The sequence below is a fragment of the Bison bison genome, unplaced genomic scaffold (assembly GCF_000754665.1).
Source record: "Bison bison bison isolate TAMUID 2011002044 unplaced genomic scaffold, Bison_UMD1.0 scf7180017864181, whole genome shotgun sequence".
Lineage (NCBI taxonomy): Eukaryota > Metazoa > Chordata > Mammalia > Artiodactyla > Bovidae > Bison > Bison bison.
Window position 1 is genome coordinate 7,356,039 of NW_011494753.1, and position 16,297 is coordinate 7,372,335.

Here is a 16,297-nt window from a genome sequence, read left to right on the forward strand (position 1 = left end):
TCTAGTCAAGGCTATGGTTTTTCCAGTGGTCATGTATGGATGTGAGAGTTGGACTGTGAAGAAGGCTGAGCATCGAAGAATTGATGCTTTTGAACCGTGGTGTTGGAGAAGACTCTTGAGAGTCCCTTGGACTGTAAGGAGATCCAACCAGTCCATTCTAAAGGAGATCAGCCCTGGGATTTCTTTGGAAGGAATGATGCTAAAGCTGAAACTCCAGTACTTTGGCCACCTCACGTGAAGAGCTGACTCATTGGAAAAGACTCTGATGCTGGGAGGGATTGGGGGCAGGAGGAGAAGGGGACGAGAGAGGATGAGATGGCTGGATGGCATCACTGACTCGATGGACGTGAGTCTGAGTGAACTCCGGGAGCTGGTGATGGACAGGGAGGCCTGGCGTGCTGCGATTCATGGGGTCGCAAAGAGTCGGACACAACTGAGCGACTGATCTGATCTGATCTGAACTATAATCATCATTCTGTATATTACATCCCCATGAGTTATTTATAATTGGAAATTTGTAGCTTTTGACTTCCTTTACACATTTTACCCACTGCCTCTGGCTACCATCAATCTCCTCTCTGTACCTACGGCTTTGGTTTCATCTTTTTTTTTTTTTTTTCAGATTTCACATGTACGTGATATCATACAGTATTGGTATTTGTCTTTGTCTGACTTCACTTAGTATAATACCCTGAAGATCCATTCATATTGTTACAAATGACAGGATTTCCTTCTTTCCGTTATTGAATAATATTTAATTGTATACATGTCACTTAAAAAAAAAACAAAAAACTCTTCATCTCTTGTCTCCATTACAACAATCTTGGCTGTTGTAAGTGATGCTGCATTGAACATTGGGATGCAGATATATTTTCAAAATAGTGATTTTGTTTCCCTTGGATAAACACCAAGAAGTGGAACTGCTGGGTTATATGATAATTGTAGATTTAATTTTTTGAGGAATTGCCATGCTGTTTTCCATAATAACTACCTACTTGAAATTTCCTCCAGCAGTGCGTAATGGATGCCTTTTCTCCATGTTCTTGCCAACACTTGCCGTTTCTTGGTTTTTGGTAATGGCTAACAGGTGTGGGTGATGTTTTACTATGGTTTTGGTTTGCATTTCCCTGACGATTAGTGAGCACCTTTTCCTGTACTTGGCCATTCAAATATCTCTTTTGGAAAAATGTCTAATCAGATCTCCCCATTTTCTGATTGGGTTGTTTGTTTGCTTTTCTATTAAGTTGTATAATGGTTTTTAAAAATATATATTGTGGATTATAAACTAACTATACCCCAATATAAAATAAAAATTAAAAAAAAAGACCAAGGCTCTTTCCTTTTGCTCCATTAATTGTGTTGATTTGTTGCTTCAAAGTTGTTTGCTGTACATGTAGGTATTACTTCTGCATTCAAGGCAAGAAAAAGGACAGTGTCAGTCACACTGCTACCTCTTTAATAGGAAAAACAAAGGCTTTTTTCAGTGCCCTCAGCATCACATTTGCCATGTGAGAATATCGCGTTCTCCATGGCTGGTGGGTCATCCAACAGTGTCTTAATATCCTGATCTCCTTGAGGGTAGAGACTATTTTTGTACTTTAGCAACCAATCCAGTACCTGGCACAGAGATAGGTTCTTTGTATTTAATGAACGAATGAGTCTAATAAAGGAAACAGTGGCAAGTATCATAACACAAACTCTGCTTTCCTAATTTTCTTTTTTTGTTAAGTAATATAATTAAAGTGTTCTAAAAATAACCCGTGCTATACCAAAAAGGGATTATTAGTATTATAGCAGCTTGACATCTATAATCATGAAATATTTTATAATTATTGCTTTCTCCATAGAGAACCAAATAGAGGATTAACAAGGAGTCAAGAAGAGAACTGAATTCCTGTACAAGCAAAACATTCAATCATGATGAACCTCAGCTTACCTAAATAATAATGTTTATTTCCCAGGGCTGTTTTGAGGACAAAGTAAATATAAATAATATGAATGTATACTAAAATACATAAAACTCTATAAACATATGCATTATAAAAGTGGTTCTGTTAAGTTTTGAGAGGAAACTTACAATTCTTATGTAATACATGCAGTGTGATACACCATCCAGCACACCAATAGTATCGATTAAAAATTAAACACTATCAATATCTAGTATGGATACTGGGCATTAGTCCAAGGGTAGATGAGATTCTGGACTTGGCCCTGCTTCTTTCATGACTATAGGGAAGTAAACTAATAACTGTACTTTACATTTATACCTATTAAAGGAAGAAGGCTTTATAAAAATAAAATTGGTGTCTCAATGCAATTCTATAATACACACAAAGCAGGATATGAAAAACAAAATAAACTAGTTAACAAGAACAGATGACATCAAATCCCAATGCATCAATTAATAATTACTACCAACAAATGAATAGTACTAAAGTAGGCCAAGGTCCTAAAGCACTTCTAAGTTAAGTCAAGTGAGACATAAAACAGTAGAAGCACTGAATATTAATTTTCCTCTGGCTTTAATAACCCTGATTGAGCTTATAAAGAATACCCCTCAAGGTGACCTTATAGCTCATACACACAGGCAACATTGGTGGTGAGAACTATTTCTAATAAATTATAACCTCAATGGCCTGTTTTCCAGGTTTTTATTAAGCTGTATATTTCCTCATATAAAAGAACATTACATTATAATAAGCATTGCATAAACATAACAAAAAAACAGTGGTCAGTTTTGAAGAAGAGAAAAACGACAGTTCTAAGTCAATAAAGTCTCTTTGGAATATTATAGTAAGAACTGTTGCATCTTCACTTTTATTGGATTTGGAGACAACAGCTGCTTTGAAGAAAAATATAATCTTCTGTCAAGTCTGTTTAATTAACTCTCACTTTTCAGACATTCAAATACCTTAAGCTTATTATTAAAGGCTTACCATTTCCTGATTCATTTAAGCAGAAACTATTCTCTGTGTAGGTTAACACGGAATTATTTAATGCTGAAAACTGACTCATCTTAATACAAAAAAAAAAAACTTCATCAAGATTGTAGGCCACTAAATTCCAGCACAGCACTGCATGAAGCATCATTAGGTCATAAACAGAACTGAAAAACTCCAACAGTGGGTCAGACTTCTTACTGTACAGTTATGTCTACAGGAGGAACATCTATTTTAAAAAGAAAGCAAAATGTTAAAACAGTGAGAATGAGCTTATGTTTTACAGCTACATTCACCCAGTTTCAACAACTTTGATTCTTATTTTTAAACAGGGAGAAACACAATGTTTTTCTTCCTCTTTTATCTGCAAAAATACCTTTATCAGCTAAAACTTCAACAGTGAATACTTCTCCAATAAGAATTTTGAAGTACTTGATATAAACAATAAATTATTTGTCAATGTTTGTACAAATAAGAGTTATAAGTGATACATTTAGAATGAGGAACTATTTAAAATATCTAACTTTACAGATGGAGGAAGAAGTATATTAACTTAAAGATTCATTGCTTTTTAAAATACTATTTTCTCTTAAAAAAGAGCATATTATATTTAATAAAAGGTTCGATACAGTGGAAAGATACAAATTATGAATGTTAAACACCTGTTGATGGACTATCAAAATATATGAAGAAAAAAATGACAAAATTCAAAGGTGAAATAGACATTACATAATAATAGTTGGAAATTTCAATATCCCACTCATAATAATGGACAGGAGCAACCAGACAGAAGGTAAGTAAGGAAATAGAAGATTTAACACAATAAACCAACTACATCTCACAGACAAATACCAAATGCTCTAACCAACAATAACAGAATATACATACAGATTCTTCTCAAGTGTATATTGGACATTTTCCAGAAGAGACCATACTTTAGGCCACAAATGAAGTTAAAAACCAACAACAAAAGTAAAACTGGAAAATCCACAAATTTGTGGAAATTAAACAACACACACTTCAACAACCAATGGATCAAAGAAAAAAAAATCACATGGAAAATTAGAATACCCTTAGAGATGAATGAAAATGAAAGCATAACATATCCAAACTCATGGAATGCAAGGAAATTTTATAGCTATAAATGCTTATATTTAAAAATAGAAGATCTCAAATTAACAACTTTATAACTTAACTTAAAAAAAAAGAACTAAAACTAAATCTAGCAGAAGGAAGGAAATAATAAGGGTTAGAGTAGAGATAAATGAAGTAGAGAAAAAAAGAAAAATCAATGAACCCAAAAGCTAGTTCTTTAAAAAGATCAACAAAACTGACAAACATTTAGCTAGATGAACAAAGGAAAAAGAGAGAAGACTCAAATTACTAAAATCAGAAACGGAAGCGGGGACACTGTAGATAGTTGTCAGTCATGTCCAACTCTTTGGGACTGCATGGACTGTAGCCTACAAGGCTCCTCTGTCCATGGGATTTTCCAGGCAAGAATACTGGAGTGGGTTGCCATTTCCTTCTCCAGGGGATCTTCCTGACCCAGGAATTGAACCGGCATCTCCTGTGTCTCCTGCATTGAAGGTGGATTCTTTATCTGCTGAGCCATGGGGTGGGAGGTGGAAGTAGGGACATTAGTACCAATTCTACAGAAATAAAAGGGATTATAAAAAAGTACTGTGAACAAATTAGATAACATACCTGAAATGGACAAATTCCTAGAAACATAAAACCTACCAAGACTGAATCACAAAGAAATAGAAAAAATGAGTAGACCTACAGTAAAGAAATTGAATAAGTAATTTAAAACTTCTCCCCAAAGAAAAGCCTTATGCCTGATGGCTTCACCAGTGAAATCAACCAAACTTTTAAATAAGAACTAATACTAGTCCTTTTCAAAATTTTCCCAAAAATCAAATTAGAGGGAATACTTCCTAACTTCATTATGAAGTCAGCAGTACCATAATACCAAAACCAGACAAAGGCACTACAAAAAAGAAAATGGCAAACCAATCTCTCTTAAAAGAACACTGAAACAAAAATCCTCCACAAAATAGCAAACCAAATTCATATTAATCAGATGATACATCTTGACCAAGTTAGATTTATTCCTAGAACATAAGAACCATTCAACATATGACAAGTGATTGATGTGGATTCTTTACCTGCTGAGCCATGGGGTGGGAGGCTCATTAATAGAATGAAGGGGAAAAAAACCATATGATCTTAATCAATGTAGAAAAAGGAGTGACAAAATTCAACATTCTTTCTTGGTAAAAACACTCAACAAACTAAAAACAGAAGGAAATTAATCTCAGCATGACAAAAGCAATATACAAAAAACTTCACAGGGAACAACATACTAAATGGTGAAATACTGAAAGTTTTTCCTCTAAGATCAGGAATAAATGAAAGATGTCAGCTTTTGCCACTTCTATTCAACACAGTACTGGAAGTTCTACTTAACAGTAATTTAGCCAAGAGAAAGAAATAAAAGGCAACACATACACACACACACAAATCAATTGCATTTCTATAAACTAACAATGGACAATCTGAAAAGAAAAAACAAAACCAATTCCATTTACAATAATATCAAAAGGAATAAAATAGGAATTAACCAAAGAGATGAAACACCTGTACACTGAAAACTACAAAAAAAAAAAAAAAATCACTGAATGAAAATAAGCAATAACTCAATAAATGGAAACACATCCCATCTTAATGGGTTGGAAAAGTTAGTTGTGTTAAGATGTCCATTCTACCCAAAGCAATCTATAGATTCAGTGCAATCTCTATCAATATTTCAAATAATATTTTTGCAGAAATAGAAAAAGTCATCCTAAAATTCATATGAGTTCTCAAGGGACTCTGAAGAGCCAAAACAATCTTGAATAAAGAAGAACAAAGCTTATACATCGTGGTTTTAAAATTTATGACAATGCTAGTATGGCACTAGCATTAAAAAAGACAAAAAGACCAATGGAACACAATAAATATAAACCTTTGTATACATGGTTAAACAATTTTTGACAAGGGTGCCAAGACTATTCAATGGGGAAGCAACAGTCTTTTCAACAAATGATGCTGGTAAAACTGGATATCCATCATGCAAAAGAATAACGTTCAACCCTTATCTAACACCGTATACAAAAATTAACTCAAAATGGACCAAAGATCTAAATGTAAAACCTAAAAACATAAAACTTGTAGAAGATAGGGCAGAGGTTTCACAGCGCTGGATCTTGCAGTGATTTCTTGATATAACAACAAAGGCACAGGCAACGAAAGGAAAAATAAACAAATTGGACTTTGTGAAAATTTTTAAATTTTGTGCATCAAAACACTACCCACAGAGTTAAAAGACAACCCTCTGAGTGGAAGAAAGTACCTGCATATGTGCATATCATGTACTTGATAAAGGATTAATCTCCAGAATATATAGAGAACTCTCAAAATTCAACAACAAAACCAAACAACTCGGTTCAAAAATGGGCTAAGAACTTGAATACATTTTTCCAAAGGTATATAAATGGCCAATACACACATGAGAAATTAAACACCACTGTTTATTTAGGAAATGAAAATAAACCAAAACTACAATGAGACACCACCTCACATTCATTAGGATGGTTGCCACTGAAAAAACAAATAGGAAGTAACAAGTGTTGGTGAGGACGTAGAGCAAATGGAGCCCTTGGCACTACTGGTGGGAACTTAAAATGATATGAGCTGTTGTGGAAAACAGTATGGTTCCACAAAAATTAGAATATTATCCAGCAATTCCTCTTCTGGGTACATACCCCCAAAAATTGAAAGCAAGGTCTTGAGAAGGTATTTGTACACTCACTCATATCAACGCTACTAATAAAAGAGAAAATGAGAAGGCAGCCTAAGCATCCACTGACAGGTGAATGCATAAATAAAATGAGGTATTTACATACAATGGAATAGCATTCATTCTTTAAAAGGAAGGGTATTCTGCAACATGTTACAACATGGGTAAATCTTGAAGAGATTCCTCTAAGTAAAATAAGCCAGTCACAAAAAGACAAATACTGTATTCCAGTTATATAGAACTGGAAAGCAATGGAAAGATGGTTGACAGAGGCTGGGTGAGGGAAGGTGAATGTGGAGTTATTATTTACTGGGTAAAGAGTCTCAGCTTTACAAAATGGAAAGAGTTACAGAGTTGGGTGATGGTGATGGTTCATCAATATTATGAATGCACTTAATGTTACTTGTATACCTAAGATGGTTAAGATGGTACATTTTATGCTAAATGTATTTTAGCACAATAAAAAAAATTAAAAGGAGGGTGAGGATAGGGAGAGGGAAGTGTAAATGACCCATTGAGAAACAAGGAAAATATAAAAAGAAGAAGGAAGGAATGCAGGGAGGGAAAGAGAGGAAGAGAGGGAGGAATGGACCTACATACACACACACACATTGAACTTTGGCATAAGTACCAGGTACTGCTCCCTCAGGTACTGCTGTAGAGAGAATACGCCAGGAGACCAACCATTGGAGAAGTATATTCTGACACCAAAGATAAAAATTCTGACACCAAAGACAAAAATTCCAGCCTAGTCTAAAATGGACAAAATTGGACTTAATTAGAAGTAATCAGCTGTAAAAAATGCAGATTTGAAAGGTCTAGACTATGTTCCACTGTCATTCCCAGTTAGGATATCAAATTGAATTTGGAAGAGTCTAGTATGACTTGTGTCTTAAAATTCTCAGGATACACGCAGAATGTGGATGCTCTTTGGAGTAGCTGACTTAATGGATGTTATGGAGAAGTACTTCTGCCATTCATAGGAAAAAAGCACATATTTCACAGAAGCACTTAAAATCAACATTTTCCACTGCTTCAAATGGTAAGTGAAGTAAAAGTTCTAATTTCAAACTCACTCTAAGCTGCAATAAAAAATGTATGCTCTTATAAACTTCTGTTGCTAAGTCACTTCAGTCGTGTCCGACTCTGTATGACCCCAGAGACGACAGCCCACCAGGCTCCTCCGTCCCTGGGATTCTCCAGGCAAGAGTACTGGAGTGGGGTGCCATTGCCTTCTCCAATGCATGAAGGTGAAAAGCGAAAGTGAAGTTGCTCAGTTGTGTCCGACTCTTAGCGACCCCATGGACTGCAGCCTACCAGGCTCCTCCGCCCATGGGATTTTCCAGGCAAGAGTACTGGAGTGGGGTGCCATTGCCTTCTCCAAACTTCTGTTAGCCACACAGAAAAGGAATGTGTTACTAAAATCTGTGAATGCTATGTCCCCAAAGCATTTGTCACTTCAGCTAACATAACAGCTCATTCTCCTTGGAGGAAATCAATCACTCTGTCAATAGTCCTGGTCAAGCAGGTGAAAATATTTCTCACAGGGGATTCTCTTAGTGCAATGTCTCAGCAACTCTTTAAAATCTGTAGGCACGTGAAATCTGAGGACTGGATGAAAAAAAAGAAGAAATATATTACATTTTTACCTCAAAAGTCTCAGTGATACTGCTTCACATTTTCCTATATTTCAGCTCCTATAGGAAAAAATTTTCCTATATTTCAGCTCCTACAGGAAATTATTACATGACATTACTGTCATTTCCTATAACCAAGGTATTTGTTTACCTGGATGGACTGACTGCAGAGATATTTCAGATCTTACAAGCTCAGATACACCAATCTTTTCATAATATTGACTTTGAGTTGGGCTGGGGAGGATGACTTGAGGAAAAAGAAAACCAGTTGCAAAGAAGGAATTCTGCTATAAATAGGATTTTCTATTTTCCTGGCAGCCACAGGGATATAACAATGTAAAAAAAAAAAAATCTATGAGCTAGAAAGGATTTCTCCTATGACCTAAGAAAGTAAACTAGGTAATATGCCATGTCAATCACTCTCTAGTTTGGTACCAGCCCCTGACAGCATCATAGACTTAGTAACAGAGGTTTTTAAATGGTAATAGATTTTAAAAGTCTCTTTTAAAATGGGCAGTGAGAACTGCAGCTATGCTGCATGCTACATTTTAAAAAAATTGTGGCAAAGAAAATGAAATTGATCTTGCTATTTAATGATTAGGTTTTTTCCCTCTGTGTGATTTCAATTCAAGATTAACATGAGTACCTTTCATTTGTATCACATTCCAAATTCTCCACTGAGTAGAAAATAAGAACTGAATAATATGGGAAAGACATTTCTTTTTTCTCAATGAGAAATTAATGCCAGTCTTTTCCAATCTTTTTAGATTATTCAACATTCATTTCACAGCAACTAGTTATCGAACCTACTATATTCCAGGTACTTCAATCATCCAAAGAACATAAGCACTACAGTTTACAATTTTAAGGTACTATTAAACACATGGTCTCCAAGGAGGCAGTTATTTTTATTGTTTTAGGTTTTCAATTTAAAGCTTTTAGGAAAACTCAGCCATTTTAAAATAGTTTAACAACTGTACTGCTGTCAGAAATTCTAGCTATCTAGAAATTATGCAGCTAATTTTAAACCAGACAAATATGGAACAAAGATGTATTGTTGGTTTACTTGTGATTACATATGAATTAGCAACATAAGAGAGAATGAACATTTTCAGCAATTTTGGGGGAATAAAAAAATCACAGTATTTCAGTATTTCTATTTCTGTGTTTCCATTTCTTCTCTCCATTAATTTATTCCATCACTACAAATTTCTATTTTATTCAATAGGCTATAATTTGATAAGGATTATTATTTTGATGTTCATTGTGTTTCAAGACCAGCCAGCAAGTGCCACTTGAAGGTGACCTCTGTATCCTTTAGTTACAACCCCTCACTCTGTGAGCAATTCCTTACTTTCTGGCACAGGATGATGTGTCCAGCATATCTTGTTATGTTCTTTCTCTACAGTAGCCCTAGAATCAGCCATTTCTTCAAGAAGCCCTAGCACAAACACCTACCTTCCCAGGTCCTGTCTCATGACTCCCAGATTGAATTATTCAGGAAGAAAAGGACAGCAATAAGAAAGCCAGAGGGCTACTTTGTTTAGAACGGGTGACTTGCACCGATTCCCTCTGTAGCTGGATAGGTCTGTTTCCCCAGTAGCCTCATCTACCTTGAATAGCAAGGCTGACTACATGCTCTGTTTAAGAAATAGAGGAGTCCTGTTAATAGGCAAACTTCCCCCAGCACATAATTACAACAGTAAGGAAACACTTGTTCTGGGAGTAGAACATTCTGGGTTCATTGTATTCCCTGGAAAGTTGCCTCTTCCTTTTTCTTTCTTTCTAAATACATTGTTTATTTTAGGACAGCTTTAATGTATAGAGAAGTTGTGAAGACAGTGGAGTTCTCATGTGTCCTCCACGCAGTTTCCCTTATTAATACCCTATATTACTAAGGGACACTTGTCAAAATTAGCAAACCAATATGGATATTATTAGCTAAAGTCTGTACTTTATTTGGATATTCTCGGTTTTCCTGCTATCCATTTTCTGTTCCAGGATCCCATCCAAGACATCATATTACATTTAAGTAGTTATGTCTCCTTAGGCTATTCTTGGTTGTGACAACTTCTCAAACTTTTCTTGTCTTTGATGACTGTATTAGTTTCCTGTGACTGCTATAACAAATTAACACAAACTTAACATCTTAAAAAAAGAGGAATTTGTTCTCTTATAGTTTTACAGGCCATAAGCCCTAAATGGCAACCCACTCCAGTATTCTTGCCTGGAGAATCCCATGGACAGAACAGCCTGGTGAAGTAGAGTCCATGGGCTTGTAAAAGAGTCGGATACAGCTGAGCAACTAAATAAATCCTGAAATCAAGGTCTCAGCAGGGCCAAACTCTCTGAAGGCCTTCAGGAAAAATCATTCCATGCCTCTTCTACCTTCTTGTAGCTTAAAGCCATCCCTCAGTTTGTGGGTGACTCACTTAAAGTCTCTGCCTCTTTATTTTCTGGTCTATGTGTGTCTTTTCCTCTGTGTCTTATTAGGACACGTCATTTGATTTATAATCTGCCCAGATAATCTGGGATGATCTCATCTCAAATTCCTTACTTAAATACATCTGCAAAGACTCTTTCACCGAACAAAATCACATTCACAGGTTCTGCAGCTTAGGACACGGACACATCTTTTGAGGAGCATCACCATTCAACCTCCTACAATGAACTCTACAGTTTTGAAGATCGCTTGTCAGATATTCTGTGTGACTTGATTTCTCACGGTTAGACTGAGATAAAGTATTTGAGAGAGGAAAACCAAAGTGTCATTTGTATGATACCCTATCAGGGGTACATACTATCAACATGATTTATCATTGTTGATGTTAACCATGATCACCTGGCATTACATTTTGTCAGGTTTGGGCTCTATAATGTCACCCTTTCCATACTGTGTTCTTTGGGGAAAAGTCACTATGAGCAGCTCAACTTAAGCAGTGGGGAGTTACGTCCCACTTCACTGAGGGTGGGAAGGCTAAACAAATTATTTAGAATTCTTCTTTGGGGGATTGTCTAGTTTTCTTCAAGGTCAACATTAACCATTTGCTTATATTGCTATGGAGACATTGATATATTTGCTTTACACTTGGGGTTTTAACCTAATACTACTTTATTTTGTTGCTCAAACTGTTACAGCTTTGGTCATTGGAAGATCTTGCAGTTGGCTCTTTTGTCCCTTTGGTATACTCCTGCTGTTATGTTTTTGTTTTTTTGTTTTTTGTGCCACTACAACATGCTCTAGACTCACCCTGTATATTTCCTACCCCAATGGGAGAATCAACCACATCTCCAAAAAGCCCTGATTCCTCTTAATGGAGAATGGTATTAGAAACCAAAGTCTGCGCACTAGGTGTGGTCAGTGCTACTGGGGTTTCATTGCTTCTAGGCCCTCTCAGCTGACAGAGCAATTAGATATAGATCTACATCTATCTATATACATATACATATACAAATACCTACAGGCATACCTCAGAGACATTGAGGTTTAGTTTCAGATCACTACAGGAAAACAAATATTGCAACAAAGTCACCATTTTTTTTTTTTTGGTTTGCCATGCACTTAAAAGTTATGCTTACACTACCCTGATTCTATTAAGTGCACAAAAGTATCATATCTAAAAAATAATGTACATACCTTAATTTTAAAAAATACTTTTACTGCTAAAAAATGCTAACCATCATCTAGGCCTTCAGGGAATCATCATCTTTTTTCTGGTGTTAAGATTTGAAATACATCAAGAATTACCATAATGTATGAATAACACAGAGACACAAAATGAGCAAACACTGTTGGAAAAGTGGTACCTACAGACTTGCTTTATGCAAGGTTGCCACAAACCTTCAATTCGTAAAAAATGGAATATCTGTGAACTGCAATAAAACAAGGTATGCCTGTATCAGTTCAGTTCAGTTCGGTCGCTCAGTCGTGTCCGACTCTTTGCGACCCCATGAATCGCAGCACGCCAGGCCTCCCTGTCCATCACCAACTCCCAGAGTTCACTCAGACTCATGTCCATCGAGTCAGTGATGCCATCCAGCCATCTCATCCTCTCTCGTCCCCTTCTCCTCCTGCCCCCAATCCCTCCCAGCATCAGAGTCTTTTCCAATGAGTCAACTCTTTGCATGAGGTGGCCAAAGTACTGGAGTTGCAGCTTTAGCATCATTCCTTCCAAAGAAATCCCAGGGCTGATCTCCTTCAGGATGGACTGGTTGGATCTCCTTGCAGTCCAAGGGACTCTCAAGAGTCTTCTCCAACACCACAGTTCAAAAGCATCAATTCTTCGGCGCTCAGCCTTCTTCACAGTCCAACTCTCACATCCATACATGACCACTGGAAAAACCATAGCCTTGACTAGACGGACTGTAACCATCTGTAACCATCTGTATCTATGTTAAGTTAAACATGAACTCATATTGTCTCCAGCTCTAATCCATTAGCACATGGATGGTTCTAGCCTTTTCTCCTTACTTACCTGTATACTATGACAGTGAGAATCCTGACTTCCAACTCATGTATATCAGTTTCAGAATTCTTACTCCATATCCCACCTTCTGTGTAATAGAACTTTATCAACTAAAGTACAGTGCTTATGTATATAGTTCTTTTTGTGTTTTAGTCCTAAAAGTTCCACTCATTTCCAAAGTTACATAGGGTAGCACTTTATTCTTCCACTCCCTTCAGTAATATTGTTTCATTTATTTGCAATTTTGTCACATTTTATATTTAATCATGGAATCCTTGAGGTTTTAAGTGAGTTTTAAAATTTTTGTATATGTTAAGGTCCACTCTTTCTGTTGTAAAGTTCTGTAGATTTTGGCAAATGCTTAATATCTTATATTCACCCTTAGACTATCATACAAAATAGTTGTAGTGCCCTAAAAAAGCCCCTGTGCTTCATTTTTCCACAACTGCCTGCTCCCCCAGGCTTCTGGCAACTACTGATGTTTTCACTCACTCTTTTTTTTAAACTTTTTTCCAGAATGCTATATAACTGAACTCACATGGTACGTGGCATTTTCAGCTTTTAAATTGAGCAATATGCATTTAATATTTATCTATGCCTTTTCATGGCCTTATATCTTTATTCTTTCTGTCACTGAATAACATTGCATTGTATGGGTGTTTATCCATTCACATCCTGAAGGACATCTTGGTTGCTTCCCATTTGGGGAGATTATAAATAAAGCTGCTGTAAATGTTTGTGTGCAGGTTTGGTGGATATAAGTTTTCAAATTAGTTGGGTAAATATCTGGGAGCGTGCTTGCTGATTTTGGATGGTAAGCCACTCTTAGTTTTGTAAGAAACTGTCAAACTGTTTTCCAAAGTAGCTGTATCATTTTGCATTCCCACTAGCAATGAATGAAGTTTTTAATGCTCCACATCCTTGCCACAATCTGGTTTTGCCGGTGTTTTGGATTTTAACCATTCTAACAGATATATAATGTAATAATATGTAATAATATGATATCATATATAATGAAATCTCAGTATTGTTGCAACTTGCAGTTCTCTAATGACATGATGCGGGACATCTTATTATATGCTTATTTGCCACCTGTATATCTTCTTTGATGAAGTATCTCTTCAAAATGTTTGCTCATTTTTAAATAAAGTTTATTATTTTCTTACTGTTGAGTTTTAAGACTTCTTTATATATTTTGGATACAAATTCTTTATTGGAAGTGTTTTGCAAATACTTTCTCCCCATCACTGGCTTATCTTTTCATTTTTTTCATTCATGTCTTTCACTGAACAGTTTTCTATTTTAAATATGCCCCTTATCTACTTTTTTCTTGCATGAATTGTATTACTAATGCGTTTTAAAACACACTGCCAAACCCAAGGTCATACAGATTTTCTCGTATATTTTCTTTAATAACTGTTATAGTTTTTCATTTTGCATTTAGGTCTATGATCCATTCTGAGTTAATTATTGTATGAATTGTAAGGTCTGTGTCTGAGTTCACTTCTTTTTCATATGGATATCCAACTGTTCCAGCACCATTTATTGACGAGACTATCCTTTCTACACTGAGTTGTCTTTGCTTTCATGGCAAAAATCAGTTGACTATGCAGAGTACATCATAAGAAACGCTGGACTGGAAGAAACACAAGCTGGAATCAAGATTATCGGGAGAAATATCAATAACCTCAGATATGCAGTAACACCACCCTTATGGCAGAAAGTGAAGAGGAACTAAAAAGACTCTTGATGAAGGTGAAAGTGGAGAGTGAAAAAGTTGGCTTAAAGCTCAACATTCAGAAAACGAAGATCATGGCATCCGGTCCCATCACTTCATGGGAAATAGATGGGGAAACAGTGGAAACAGTGTCAGACTTCATTTTTCTGGGCTCCAAAATCACTGCAGATGGTGACTGCAGCCATGAAATTAAAAGACGCTTACTCCTTGGAAGCAAAGTTATGACCAACCTAGATAGCATATTCAAAAGCAGAGACATTACTTTGCCAACAAAGGTTTGTCTAGTCAAGGCTATGGTTTTTCCTGTGGTCATGTATGGATGTGAGAGTTGGACTGTAAAGAAGGCTGAGCGCCGAAGAATTGATGCTTTTGAACTGTGGTGTTGGAGAAGACTCTTGAGAGTCCCTTGGACTGCAAGGAGATCCAACCAGTCCATCCTAAAGGAGATCAGCCCTGGGATTTCTTTGGAAGGAATGATGCTAAAGCTGAAACTCCAGTACTTTGGCCACCTCATGCAAAGAGTTGACTCATTGGAAAAGACTCTGATGCTGGGAGGGATTGGGGGCAAGAGGAGAAGGGGACGAGAGAGGATGAGATGGCTGGATGGCATCACTGACTCGATGGACGTTGAGTCTGAGTGAACTCCGGGAGTTGGTGATGGACAGGGAGGCCTGGCGTGCTGCGATTCATGGGGTCGCAAAGAGTCGGACATGACTGAGCGACTGATCTGATCTGATCTGATCTGATACTTGTGTGGATTTATTTTTTATTTCCTTTCTGTTTTATTATTCTATATGTCTACTCTTTTGCCCATACCATTGTCTTGATTATTGTAGCCTTACATTAAGTCCTGAAATCAGCTAGTGTGAGTACTCCAACTCTGTTCATTTTCAGTTCTGTGTTGGCTATACTAGGTCTTTTGTTTTCCATTAAAACTTTAGAATTAGTATGTTGATATTTATAAGACAGCTAGGTAGGGTTTTGATTGGGGTCACATATTTATAGATCAACTATAAAAAAAATGGTTATTTAACAATATTGAACCTTCCGATCCATGAACACAGAGTACTTCTCCATTTATTTAGATCTTCTTCAACTTGCTTTTTAAAAAAAATCAATGGTGTATAGTTTTCTGTTTGTATTTTCTTAATTACATGAGTATCTCCTTTCAGGAGAGTCTATTATAAATGGTATTTTCTGAGATTAAAAAGTTGAGAATGGTCATATAAATCACTTAATCTACTTGGACTTGGGGGTTTCTTATTTGCACATGTGTATAATTTCTGTGCTCATTAATCTAAAGGGTTACTGTAAAGAAGAAATTACAATATATGGAAAAACTGTATGCAAACTAGAAATCACTAAACAAGTCTAAGTTCATTAAGTCCGTCATTTCTTTCGTAAGGATGAAGATACTAAACTCCAGAGAAAAAAAATCACTTTACAAAATTTCATTTGGGGGATGAAACTATGCTGTACACACAGCAGAACTGAAGGATGTTAAATAAACAAAACTGGCTGGAGGGGAAGATTTGTAAAGAGGGTAGGAAAGGAGGATAAAACCAGATTTGTACCCAATTACATATAAGTGAGGGGCCACTAAAAGATAAAGAAATTGATAATTAATATAGGGTTTTCTGGAAATTAATATGACTGATAGGGCAGTATAAAAT

The 16,297-nt window shown here is 36.2% G+C and overlaps 1 protein-coding gene across 7 annotated transcripts in view; it reads right to left on the bottom strand.

Moving 5' to 3' along the window:
• The window catches only part of PEAK1 (pseudopodium-enriched atypical kinase 1), a 288,921-nt gene that overhangs the window by 181,338 nt on the left and 91,286 nt on the right, over positions 1-16,297 (bottom strand). The window lies entirely within an intron of this gene.